Here is a 13,495-nt window from a genome sequence, read left to right on the forward strand (position 1 = left end):
GGCCTTGTTATGTAAATAAATCCCCTTAGGATTTATTAGGAAGTCAAAATAAAAATCTTTCCTTTTTTTCTTCCTTTTGCTGGCCATTTTTCTCTATCCTCCTTACCATGTTTTTCTTTTTTTGTGGGAATTTAGCCACTTCAGAGACCTTACTCCCAATAATTTGGAAATTTCCTTCAGATTTAATCAAGTCAAACAGAGTTGGTGAAACCCAATGGGAAAAAGAATGAAACAACAACAGAAACAGAAACAAACAACAACAAAAGTTAGTGAAAATAAACAATCACACCACTTATATGATTACTAAGAACTCTAATGGTGTTGGGAAAAGCTGAGTGTTGGGAGAAGCTGAGGCAGGGCTTGCATGTCTGACATAATGTAAAAGAGTCTTGGAACATGTCCAGGGCCCAGGGTCTAAAACCCCTTGTGGCCTTTGGAACACCAAGCTCTGTGCTAAAGGGTGGAAGGCTACCCTGATGTACCATAATCTAAGCCCGGGGCATAAAATCTTGTGGCTTGGATAGAATCCAGGGCTCATGGCTCTGGAATGTGTCTAGACTTGCTGGCTCCTTGCTCCTTGCTCTCCCAGGATCAATTGTATCTTGAGTTAAAAGAACCTGCTATTCTTATCTCAAGTAACAGAGCAAAATGCTAAACCATCACAGCTGTAAATCATGTGCTTAATGCCACATGCCCTTTTGATCCCCATATTCTCACCACCTGTTTCTTTGTTGCCTTACCAATAAGTAGTTTGGGCTCCCAGAGCTCAGGGCCTTCACAGCCTCCACAATCGTGATGGCCCCCTGGTCCCACCTTTCTCTCTCAAACTGTCTATTTCTCAATTATTTGACTCCACCAGACTTCATCACCACCCACAACCTGGCATCGCCCCCACGACCTGGTGTTGGGTCTGATCAACCCAACATTCCTGGTACCCAACATGGGGTAACAAAGATGCCAGTGAAGAAACGCTAGAGCGTGTGAAGGTGGAGAACGCATCATCAAAGGACACCCAAGGACATCTACAAGAAGCTCGGCGGGAAAGCTGAGCACTTAGAAGAACCAGGGTAACAATGTGACAAAGTGAAAGCAGACATTCTGCTTATTTAAATTTCTGAAGGCATTTATTATGAAGAGGGGGAGTGAAAGTTAGTACTCATAATTTGTTGTCACTCACTTTTTAGTGCCGTGAAGCAGTTTTGCCCATGGTTCCCAGAACAAGGGACTGTGGAGTTGGATGAATGGGAGAGAACTGGCAGAGATTTTAAAAATACATATAAAGATGGAGCAAAAATTGCAGTCTTGGTTTGGTCAATGTGAGCACTAATAAAAGCAGCTCTTGAGCCATTTCAAACAGATGATAAGGCAGATTCAGATGAGGAAGAGGAGGACGAGTGTAAAAAACTAACTTCAGATTCTGAATGTGAGGAACAGGAAATGGAGAAAATCAAAGAAAAGAAAGGGAAATGGAAAAAAGTAGGTTTTACTAGCCCGTCGGCTCCACCTGTGGAATTAAGTAATGTCCTCTCTCTCCCCTTAATGGGTGAGAAAATGAATTAGCTACGAAACTTACCGCTCCTGTAGTTGCAACATTAAAACCTGGAGCAATTGGTAGTACTAAGACTCAGTGGAATCTGAGGCTTGTTTATTCAGAGGGCACCTCGATAAACCAAGGCATGTCTGGCACAGCCAGTGCCCTAACAAAGGACAACAATTGTCTCCTGCTGTGGCGGGCAGTGCTGCCATGGACCTTTCCAGAACAGTTCCTTTTTCCCTTCTTCCTGAGGAGCTGCCGGAGAGGGTCCCCAAGGGATTTGGGGGACCCTTGCCCTCAAGAACAGTTGGTCTATTACTTGAAAGATCTAGGTGTCACTGTGCATATGGGAATGATTGGTTCTGATTATACTGGAGAAATTCAATTAGTTATTAGTTCCTCAACTCCGTGGTCTGTTTCCCTAGAAGAAAGAATTGCTCAGTTGTTGACATAAAGCTGGGAAGCAGCACAGTGAAAAGAACAGGAGGCTTTGGTAGTACTAATCCAACAGGAAAAGCTGTATATTGGGTTAATCAATTGTCTGACAAAAGACCTACTTGTACAGTAGACCTGCTGTTGGATGCTTACAGATTGACACACAGGTCTGGTTGGCAGTAGTTCCCAGAAAAGATAAATCACAGGCTGCTTTCCATAAGGCAATTAAAGTCGTCTTGAAGCTTCAGTTTCATGGTTAACCTGCCTCTGCTAGAGAAAAACAGATTTAATGAGTACACAGGCATGATAGGGGCTGAATGTGTTCATTGTGGTATTTGTGGCTTTTATGATGGGAATATTCAACCTCCACTCCTACAACATTGGTGCAAAACAAAATGAAGCCTTCACAACAGAGTTTTAAGACACTGTTCTGGGCTATAATGGAACTTTCTGAAGTGAAATCGGTGGTCATCAACTATAACCACAAATTCATCGAAAACATTGGTTACGTTCTTTATGGAGTCTATAACGTTACAATGGTCATTGTTTTGCTAAATACATTAATTGCCATGATCAACAATTTATTCCAGGAAATTGAAGATGATGCTGATGTGGAGTGAAAATTTACAAGGGCCAAACTCTGGTTTTCCTGCTTTGGGGAGGGGAGAATATTTCCTGTTCCCTTCAATCTGGTGCAGGGTCCGAGGTCCCTGTTTTGTCTCTTGCTGAAGCCTAAAGGGTGGATTTTTTAGATCTACCCAGGGTCATAAAAAAGGTTTTCAAGAAAGAAGCAGAGATAAGTAGAGACAAGTAAGTAGAGCTAGGCAGATAGAGATAAGTAGAGAGATAGAGATAAGTAGAGATAGATGAAGACTAGCAATATAAGGTCAGTGCCCGAGAGAGGTACTGATCAGTGCCTTAAAGAGGTACAAAAGTAGAGCCTAGCAAAGACTAGCAGAGATTTGCAGGGACAGACAAGAACATTCTGAATTATGGAAATTAGCTATGACTCAAAGTCCAATCAAAATCTCAGAGGGCAAATATAAAAGGAATAGAGGGGAGGGAGGTAAGGATAAAAATACTCTTTCTGTTCTCTCCAACAGGACCTTTTGGTCCTTTAACTAAACTTAATCAAAGGGCGGATGCATTGGTGTCTGCAGCTTTTGTTGATGCACAAGCATTTCATTCTTTAACTCATCTTAATGCCACAGACCTTAGAAAAAGATATGGTCACATACAAAGAGCTTGGAAAAAGGAAAGATAATTATACGGGGAAGAGGATTTGCTTGTGTCTCTCCAGGTGATAATCACGTGGCTGTGTGGGTGCCCACCAAACATCTGAAGATCTATCATGAGCCACAGCACCTAGTGAACCCACCTGTACAGTGCGAATTGAAGGTTTGAAAAGCCTTGATTTGCTTTCCTTGTGCCTTCTGTTAGAAGGGGCCTATTTCTCATTATCAGTGGCCTCCGGGCTATAGCCACAAAAGTTTTTGCTTCTGTTTCAGTAGATTTATTAACGTGGGGGTGAGGGTATGCTTGTGTTTTTGCAGAAGATGAACGAACCATGTGGATGCCCTCAAGATGTGTATGACCATGGAACGGGAGACTGGAGGGACCCATGGATCCCAACCATGGACCGGGTTTCCCCAGTATGAGCCATGAGCCAGTTGAATCTGAATGTGAAGATGGAATGAAGACCGACCAGAGTCACGATGCTTAATGGATCAATGCTTTCTGACTCAGCTCCTCTCTACCCTGAATACAAAAGACCCTAATAGCTAGGCTGCAACCCCTAGGATTAAGGGTCTTCTTGTAAAAGGGAAAGGGGAGATATTGTGGGAAGCGTTCAAACCAGAGTGACTCCAGTTTGAATAAGGGCTAGGAAAAATGAAACTGGATCACCAACCGGCAATTAAGGGCTGCACAGCCTGCAATCGCCTTGCTTAATTAAAAGAGGCCACCTTTTATGCTAGTAATAATGATAGTAATAATGATACCTTCTCTTTTACAAAAAAGAGAAGGGGAGCATGTTGGGAAAAGCTGAGTGTTGGGAGAAGCTGAGTGTTGCATGTCTGACATAATGCAAAAGAGCCTTGGAACACGTCCGGGGTCCAGGGTCTAAAACCCCTTGTGGCCTTTGGAACACCAAGCTCTGTGCTAAATGGTGGAAGGCTACCCTGATGTACCATAATCTAAGCCCAGGGCATAAAATCCCTCGTTGCTTGGATAGAATCCAGGGCTCATGGCTCTAGAATGTGTCTAGACTTGCTGGCTCCTTGCTCCTTGCTCTCCCAGGATCGATTGTGTCTTGAGTTAAAAGAACCTGCTCTCCGTTATCTCAAGTAGCAGAGCAGATGCTAAACCATCACAGCTGTAAATCATGTGCTTAATGCAATGCACCCTTTTGACCCCCACATTCTTACCACTTGTTTCTTTGTTGGATTATCAATAAGTAGTGTGGGCTCCCAGACCTCAGGGACTTTGCAGCCTCCACAATCACAATGGTCCCCTGGTCTCACCTTTCTCTCTCAAACTGTCTTTTTCTCAATCCTTTGACTCCACCAGACTTTGTCGCCCCCGTGACTTGGTGTTGGGTCTGATCACCCCAACATAACGGTAAGGAGAAATTAAGACCAGCTGGTTGTTAATCTTAACTTTAGCCAAGACAAGGCCCAATTCAGTTACTTACCTAGGGATGGGTCTCAGGCTGAAGATTACCCTCTACCATCCTAGAAGAAGGAAAAAACTCAAATATATCTTCTGTGCTGGAAGTGAGCTCAAACTCCATAAAGGAGTTACCTGCCTTCCATCATCATGGAAGCAGGAAAAACTTGCCTTCCTTGTGTTGGAAGCAAGAAAATCTTAAAATAAAATAAAATAAAATAAAATAAAAAGGAGTTGTACAGTAAAACGTTATATCTTGACCAAATTTTGAGATGTTAGGGATTCTCTGGAGGGTGTGCTTCCAGACCTCAACAAATTGTCCTGTTGGTTTGAGCCATAAACATAGTTCAAGCTGGTACCAAGCACCGATAGGAGATTTGTCAAAGGTCAGGAGCACCTCCACTCAGAATCCCTTTGTGGTTACCAAAATGTGAACCTAAATATCTGAGACTGGTCTCAGTTAATTTAAAAAGTTTATTTTGCCAAAGTTGAGGATGCATGCCCATGACACAGCCTCAGGAGGTCCTGATGACATGTGCCCAAGGTGGTTGGAGAACAGCTTGGTTTTACACGTTTTGGGGAGACATAAGACATCAATCAATATATGTAAGATGTACATTGGTTCCTTCCAGAAAGGTGGGACAACTCAAAACAGGGAGGGAGCTTCCAGGTCACAGGTAGATGAGTGACAAATGGTTGCATTCTTTTGGGTTTCTGATTGGCCTTTCCAAAGGAGGCAATCAGGTATGCATTTATCTCAGTGAGCAGAGGGATGACTTTGAATAGAATGGGAGGCAGGTTCATCCTAAGCAATTTCCAGCTTGATTCTTCCCTTTGGCTTAGTGAGTTTAGGGCCCCAAGATTTATTTTCCTTTCACAATATTTAAATAGCTGTATATATGCCATAGTCACTGCATTTGTGCACCTATAATCTTTTTCCATTTGGTCTTTTTTGTTAAACATGCCTCCAAATCTTTACTTAAGGTAGAGCTTTAGGACTGAGAAGATGTTACATCAGCTTCTCTGCTACTGCTACTTTTAAGCAGAGTCCATGGCTATAGAAGGCTATATGCCTCTAGGGTTCCAATAACACTTCTTCTACAAGTTCGATTTGTGGCTTTCCTAGGAAAAGTTACATGAAAAATATCCTCATTTATGACCCTGTACATTTATCCTCATTTACCTCCACTTTGCCAATTCTATTTTTGTAAGTTTTGGTTTGTATAACATATGAATGATACATTGCTTCTCATTAAAAATATGAACAAAACAAACATGTTCAAAGCACTTATTTTGTAATCCTACCCTCCAAAGAAAACTTTCTGTGTTGCAGTTGTATTTGTATTATCTCAGTCTGAGATTATACTACTCTGCACCTAGCTTTTTCATCTAATAATAAACCTATTCCATGATTTGTAAAGGCTTCATAGTCTTCATTCAATGACTATATCATGATTTATTTAATCTCTTAGAACGAATATTTAGTTTGTTTCTGTCTTTTTATTACAATACTATATTAGTTCATTCTCACACTGCTATAAAGAACTGCCCAAGACTGGGTAATTTATTTTTAAAAAAAGAGGTTTAATTGACTCACAGTTCCACATGGCTGGGAGGCCTCAGGAAACTTACAATCATCGCAGAAGGGGTAGCAGGCACGTCTTACATGGCCACAGGCAAGAGAGAGCATGTATAGAAAGGAAAGGGGGAAGAAGCCCTTATAAAACCATCAGATCTCATGAGAACTTACTACCATGAGAACAGCATGGGGCATATTGCCCCCATGATCGAATCACCTTCCACTGGGTCCCTCCCTTGACACATAGGGATTATGGGGATTACAATTCAAGATGAGATTTGGGTGGAAACACAGTCAAGCCATATCAAATGCCAAGTAGACATTCTTGTGACCCCTCCACCCCCTGCCTTTTTGGCTCCCATTTGCTTTATTTGCAAAAAAGAGATCTTAAAAGTGTGGGCGAAGGGAGTGAGAAAGGGAGAATAGAGTGACTGAGGGAATGGGGGGCACCATTCACTGGGATGAGGAGCACCATGGAGGAGAAGCTTCACAGTTCATTATGTTTCAGAGAGGTTGAGTTTGAGATACGCACTAGGTTAAGTGGAAGTATCTACACACCAAGTGCTAAGGGAAGGTAGGAGTGGAGATATTAATTTGGGAATCCCCGGTCTCTAGACGGTGTTGAAAGTCTTGGGGTAGCATGAGATGAGGTCACCTAGGGGAGAGCATGGGTAGAAAATAGGGTCAAAATCCTTCGGATGCCCCAACATTCAGAGATTTGGCCAATGTGAAGCCTGAAAATGAGCCCAAGAAAGAGAGAACTTGGTGTGAGTTGGAAATCCAGGAGACTTTGACGTCCTAGAAGACTTCAGAAGAAAATATTTCAAAAGAAAAAAAGGTAGCAGTCCAAGTGTCAAATGTTCCTGAAGGATGGACTAAGATGAAGAAATAACTGACTATTGAATTTGGTGTGCATTAAAAAAAGCTAAAAATGTCAACTACACATAATTGTTCTTACTATTATTCAAATAGCAAATTGAAATAACATAAACTTTTTGTCTAAGATAGTACCAAAGACGATACAAGGAATATCTAGTATTAATAAGAATTAGGGGGAAGTAAGCACTCTGACATAGTTGTTGCTTTTTTTAGAGGGCAGTTTGGCAATATCTAGCAAAATATTTCATGTTCATGGTTGTCAATTCAGACATTTCTCTAAAGAAAATAGAGTCCAGCTTAACCTGTTTTTCCACTTGACTACTGAAAACACCTCCTAATTTATCTCTCAGCTTTCACTCTTAACTCCCTGAAGTCTACTCCCTATATTTCAGATGACTGATCTTTAAAAATAAATATCAGATCTTGTCATTCACCTATGTATAACTGTCCCTTGATTTCCTGTTTCAGGTAGTGTAAAATCCAGACTCCTTTCCATGGCCTAACAAGTCCCAATGTTTCCCAGGACTCATCTTTCTACATTTGCCTCCATATTGGCCTTCTTTTCTCTACCCTGAAGACTTCAAACCCCCTCACACCTTGGGACCTCTCCCCTCCCCTCCCCTGTTCTTTCCTCTCCTCTCCTCCCCGCTCCTCTCCTCCCCTCTCCTCTCCTCTCCTCTCCTCTCTCCAGATTTTCCTTTACCTTTTCAGTAGTTGGCTCCTTCTTGTTATTTGAGTCTCTGCTTATTTATTTATTTTCCAATGTATTTATTGTCCATTTCATCCCCCTTGAACATAATTGCCCTCTTCAGGGTAGGGAGGAACTATTTGCTTAATACATGTTTGTGGACTGAAAGAGTAAATATTTATCATTGCCTTTTGCTATTGGATTAGTCATATTTTTCTAGTTGATTTATAGGAATTCTGTATACAATTATCAAAGGATGTATCCCTTTGTAACATATGCTGAAAATACATTTTCCAATTTTGGTTTGTTTTTTAACTTTATTTATGGTGTTCCTTTTTTGTTTGTCTCAGGACAGGGTCTTGCCCTGTTGCCCAGGCTGGAGTAAAATCATTGCTCACTGCAGCCTAGACTTCCTCAGCTCAAGCAATCCTCCCACCTCAGCCTGGAACCCCAGGGCTGGGACCACAGGTGTACACCACCACACCCGGCTAATTCTGTTTATTTTCTGTAGAGATGTGGTTTCTCCATGTTTCCCAGGTTGGTCTCAAACTCCTGGGCTCAAGTGATTCTCCCATCTTGGCCTCCCCAGGTGCTGAGATTACAGGTGTAAGCCACATGCCCAGCTTAAGTGATGGTATTATTTTTCCATACAGAAGTTTTAAAGTTCCACATGGTCAATCTGTTATTTACTTCTTAGTTCCTTTCATTGGTGTAATGAAAAGAAAAAGTTTCCCTAACTAAATATTGCAAATTAGAAAAAATGTCCTATATTTTCTTTTTATATTCCTATGGTTTAAATGTTTACAGTCCATTGAAAATATGCTTTTAAATATGGTGTGAGATAGGAAACTAAATTTAGTTTGTTCCCTAATGTTTAACTAATTGATCACATTTTATCTTTTGAATAATCCATGCTTTACCATGGATCTTCTCAGTAATTCATTCTCTACCCACTAATTTATAATGACCTATTTCTTGTATAGGAAATTCCCATGTACACTCTGAGGCTCTATCTAGTTTAATTAATCTGTTCCTAAATAGTATCAGATATACTTATTTACTATAGCTTAAAATATATTTTGATGTCTGGTTGGGTGAGTCTTTCATCATTATTTTTGATATACAAAACTGTCTATATTCCCCTGTGTATATTTTTTCAGATAAACTTAAAAAAATCAATTTGTCATATTCTAAAACAATTTATTGGGATTTTTTTGAACTTTGACACCTTTAGAATACTGAAACTTTCCATCCTGGAAGCAGAATTTATCTCTGCATTTATACATTATGTCCTCCTTAATGTTCTTCTGTAAAACTTTATGATTTCCATCTCATTCAGAGTAGAACTTTTGAGGACTCTATAAGCTGTGTTCCACCATCGCCACCACCACCCCACCTCCGGATCTTTGGGACCCCATCTCCAACTCCCTTTCCTTCAATTATCCCACGTTGGCCATGTTAGCCTTCTTGATGGTCCAGGAACATGCCACATGCAGCTCGAGGATCTCTATGCTGCTGTTCTGTCTGCCTGGAAAGCTGTTACCTTCCAGGTAGGTCTTGTGGCTCCTGCATCATCTATTTTAGGTACGTCTTTACCCAAATGTCAACTTCTTGGTGAGGCTTTTCTTGGCTATCCTACATAAAATGGCACCTCATTTCCTACTTCTTCCCGTATTTCCTATCTCCCTGATCCTGTTTAGATTTTCTCTTCAGTATTTATCCCTACTTTACTTATGATATATTAGGTTGTCTGTTTACTGTTTCTCACCCCCAAGAAGAATATATGCTCCAGGAAAGTGGTGTTTTGTTTCATTGTTATATTACAGTGGAATCAGTTTTTAATGTTTTTTGACTGGCTATTTGTGATATAAAGAAAGACTTGGTTTTTATAAGCGTTTCTTAAATTCCAGTTCTAATATTCTTTTTTTTTTTTTTTCTTTTCCGAGGTGGAGTCTCGCTCTGTCGCCCGGGCTGGAGTGTAACGGTGCAATCTCGGCTCACTGCAAGCTCCACCTCCCGGGTTCACACCATTCTCCTGCCTCAGCCTCCCGAGTAGCTGGGACTACAGGCACCCACCACCATGCCCGGATAGTTTTTTGTATTTTTAGTAGAGACAGTGTTTCACCGTGTTAGCCAGGATGGTCTCGATCTCCTGACCTCGTGATTCACCCGCCTCAGCCTCCCAAAGTGCTGGGATTACAGGCATAAACCACCATGCCCGACCCCATTTCTAATATTCTTAATAGATTTTCAGCTGACTCTCTTGAAGTCTTATAGCATTATATCACTAACGAGTAATGACAATTACTTATTTTCATTGCCCATCGTTGTGTATGGTATATCTTTTCATAGTATGATTTATTACATTGGCTAGAACCTTCAGAAAAATGTTGAATACTAATGGACAGAATATGCTATATCAGTCAATTTAAGCTAACTTATGTATTAGTAATAAACGACTCCCACATTTCAGTGGCTTGTAACAGTAGAGGCTTATTTCTCACTTATAGTTCATGTACATTATCAGTCAGACACAGCTCTGTTCCATGTTGCCTTTTTACTTAAACCCGGGCTGTTACAGCCTCTAACTAGGACACTGTAATCTCGTGGGAGATAGGAAGAAAACCATGGTTGAATCATGAGCTGCCTTTTTTTTTTTTTTTTGACAGAGTCTCACTCTGTCGCCCAGGCTGGAGTACAGTGGCATGATTTGGGCTCAGTGCAACCTCCACCTCCTGGGTTCAAGTGATTCTCCTGCCTCAGCCTCCCAAGTAGCTGGGATTACAGGTGCCTGCCACCACACCGAGCTCATTTTTGTATTTTTAGTAGAGACAGGGTTTCACCAGGTTGGCTGGGCTAGTCTCGAACTCTTGACCTCAGGTTATCCACCTACCTCGGCCTCTCAAAGTGCTGGAATTACAAGCATGAGCAACCATGCCCGACCGAGCTGCCTCTTAAAGCTTCTGTTTAGGAGTGTCACCATTACTCTTACCAAATAGCCAAAACAAGTCAGATGGCAACTACTACTATCAATGAAATGGAAATACGTAATTATCCTATAAGAAGGGTCACAGCAAGTCACATAGCTTAGCCTGCCACTGAAGGAGTAGGGATCTGTAATCTTCCCATAGAGAGGCAAAAACAATAGTTAGAGTAATAATACAATCTTCAACATAGCTGTTATTTCTTGTTCCTCACACACTTGTTACACATAATATGTTCCTATTACATCAAAAGATGCTGTCTATGACATATATTCTCTATTGGATTATGTCTGTTCACTATATTTTCAAGTTACTAAAACTTTATTATTTCTATTTGAATATTATCAAATGACTTTTGACATGTCTTTATGTAATTATGCCTTTAATAAATTAGAATTATGTATTAAAATACCAGTTGCCTGGTATTGACCCATCTTTACAGTCCTGAAATAAACTTGCTTGTTCAATTGATTTTGTTGCTAATAGGTATTTTTACATTCATGTTTTTATCTCTTCACTCAACATATATTTACTCAGTGTCTGCTTTGTATGAGGCACTGCACTAGGAACTGTGAAGGTAGCTATGAGAATTCACAGTGCCTGCCTTCCTAGCGTTTACAGTCTGGTGGAGAGTCATGCATTTTTAAACCAATTATTTAATTACAATTGAAGTAGGATATAGAGTACTACAGGAGAATATAATTGAGAGGACTGACTTAGTCTAGAGAAGGCTTTTAAGCAGAAGTGATATTTGAGTCAAATACCTAATATATTTAACTAGGAGTTATTTAGGCAGAAGTGATGGAGTATAATTAAGGAGATCAAAAATTTCAAATAATTAGAGCACAGGCTCTGAAGCAGAAAGGAGGACATTACATTTAATGAATTAAAAGAGAAGGCCAGTGTGGCTGGAGTGCAAGGAGCACACTGGAGAGCAGCCTGAGGTGAGGATGGGGTAGACAGTGGCTAACTGCAGAGAGCCCTTGCAGGACCAGTTGAGGATTTGCTTTTGGTCTTTACAGCCACAGAGGAATTTAAATAGATGATTTTAGTTGTAGAGTCAAGAAAATTTGGAGACAAGAAATAATATTTTCTGGTGACTAGTTGGGAGAATAATAGATTCGTCTATGCAGCAGATGATAGCATGATTGTGAGTTCTGTCAGTGAAAACGGAGTGAAATGGAGAGGCTCAAGAGATATTTCGAAGGTAAAACTGTTAAGATTTGATCATTGAATATATACAGAGATGAAGGAGAAGGAGTTGCTAAGGTTATGTGATTTGTAAAACTGGGTATTTGATGAGGCCATTATTTAAAAATAATTGAGAATGAATTGATTTATGGAGAAGACCATGAGTTTAATTTTGGGTATGTCATCTATGAGATGACTGTAAGACAGTCAAGTGGAGATATCAGATAAATGACTGGACATGTGTATGTGGAGCTTAGAGCAGGGTGAGCCAGAGAAAAAAAATTTGAGAGTCAGCAGGGCATTTGCAACTCTGGTAGGAGTGAGATTGCCTAAACAGAGAAATTAGACTGAGAATAAAAGAGAACATACTCCAAACTTTGATTGGGCCATTCTAACATTTAATTTAGATGAGGATGAGCTAGAAAAGACCAAAAATAGTTACAGAGCTAGGAGGAAAAGAATATGGTGTTATAAAAAGTGGAGAAGAGAACTACGTAAAAGTGAAGTGGTGATCAGTATGGAATGTTGCTTTGGTGGTCATGGACTTATGAAAAATATTTACCAGCAAGAGACGTCTTAGAATACAGTGAACAAAAGCCACGTTAATGTTGGTCGTGAAGTGTGTGGGAAATACGGAATTGGAAGAAAAGGCTTTGAGGGCTTTTCTTCGAGGAAATTTGGTTGGAGAGCAGAAGAAGGAGAGTAAGCAGATGGGGGATGTTACCCATCAAGTGTGGGTTTATTCCCCTAGATAGAAAAAGACTTGAGAATGTTTAAATGCTGATGAGAAGACCTTAACAAGATACAATGATGAAGACACAGAAGTTGAGCGGGGAATATTTATAGTGAGAGAAAATTAAGAGAGTGGTAGGTAATGGGGACAAAATTCAAGTTCTCGCTGAGGAATTGAGTATCGTGGAGGGAATGCCTGCTCTTTTATAACAGGAAACAATTGGGTCAGGATGCAGGCAGATACAGTTTGTACTTTGGATGGCCTAAAGTTGAGGGAAGAGTTCCCACCTGCAAGGCTATGGCATCGATGTCTCTCTGGAAAGATCACATCTGAGAATGATGGAGGTTAAATGAGAAATAGGAAGGTTTGGAACAAGCTTAATAGAGTGTGGGAGAGCAGGGTACAGTCATGACTAAGACTAAATGATTGGCTTCATTTTTGACATAATCTTGGTTGGGTTTTAGTATAAGAATTATGTTGAACACAAAAAATAAGTTGAAATTTGTCTGTCTTTTTCTATGCTTGTGAATGAGGTAAACAAAATAAGGACACTGTATTGTTGAAAATTCAACAGCAGTCACCTGTAAACTAGCCTTATCCTTTTTATTACTGATTACAGGATGCCTCATTTTCTTTCATGGCTATCATTTTCCAGATTAATATTACTTATTTCACATTTCTGTGAATACCACAAATTTTATTTTAAATACATGTGAAACTGTCTAGAACAATTTATCATATTACAAAAATATTTTTTAAATGTGCTATAACCCCTTTCTCATATTTAATGTTATTTATTATGCTT

The sequence above is a fragment of the Theropithecus gelada genome, chromosome 1, assembly GCF_003255815.1.
Source record: "Theropithecus gelada isolate Dixy chromosome 1, Tgel_1.0, whole genome shotgun sequence".
NCBI lineage: Eukaryota > Metazoa > Chordata > Mammalia > Primates > Cercopithecidae > Theropithecus > Theropithecus gelada.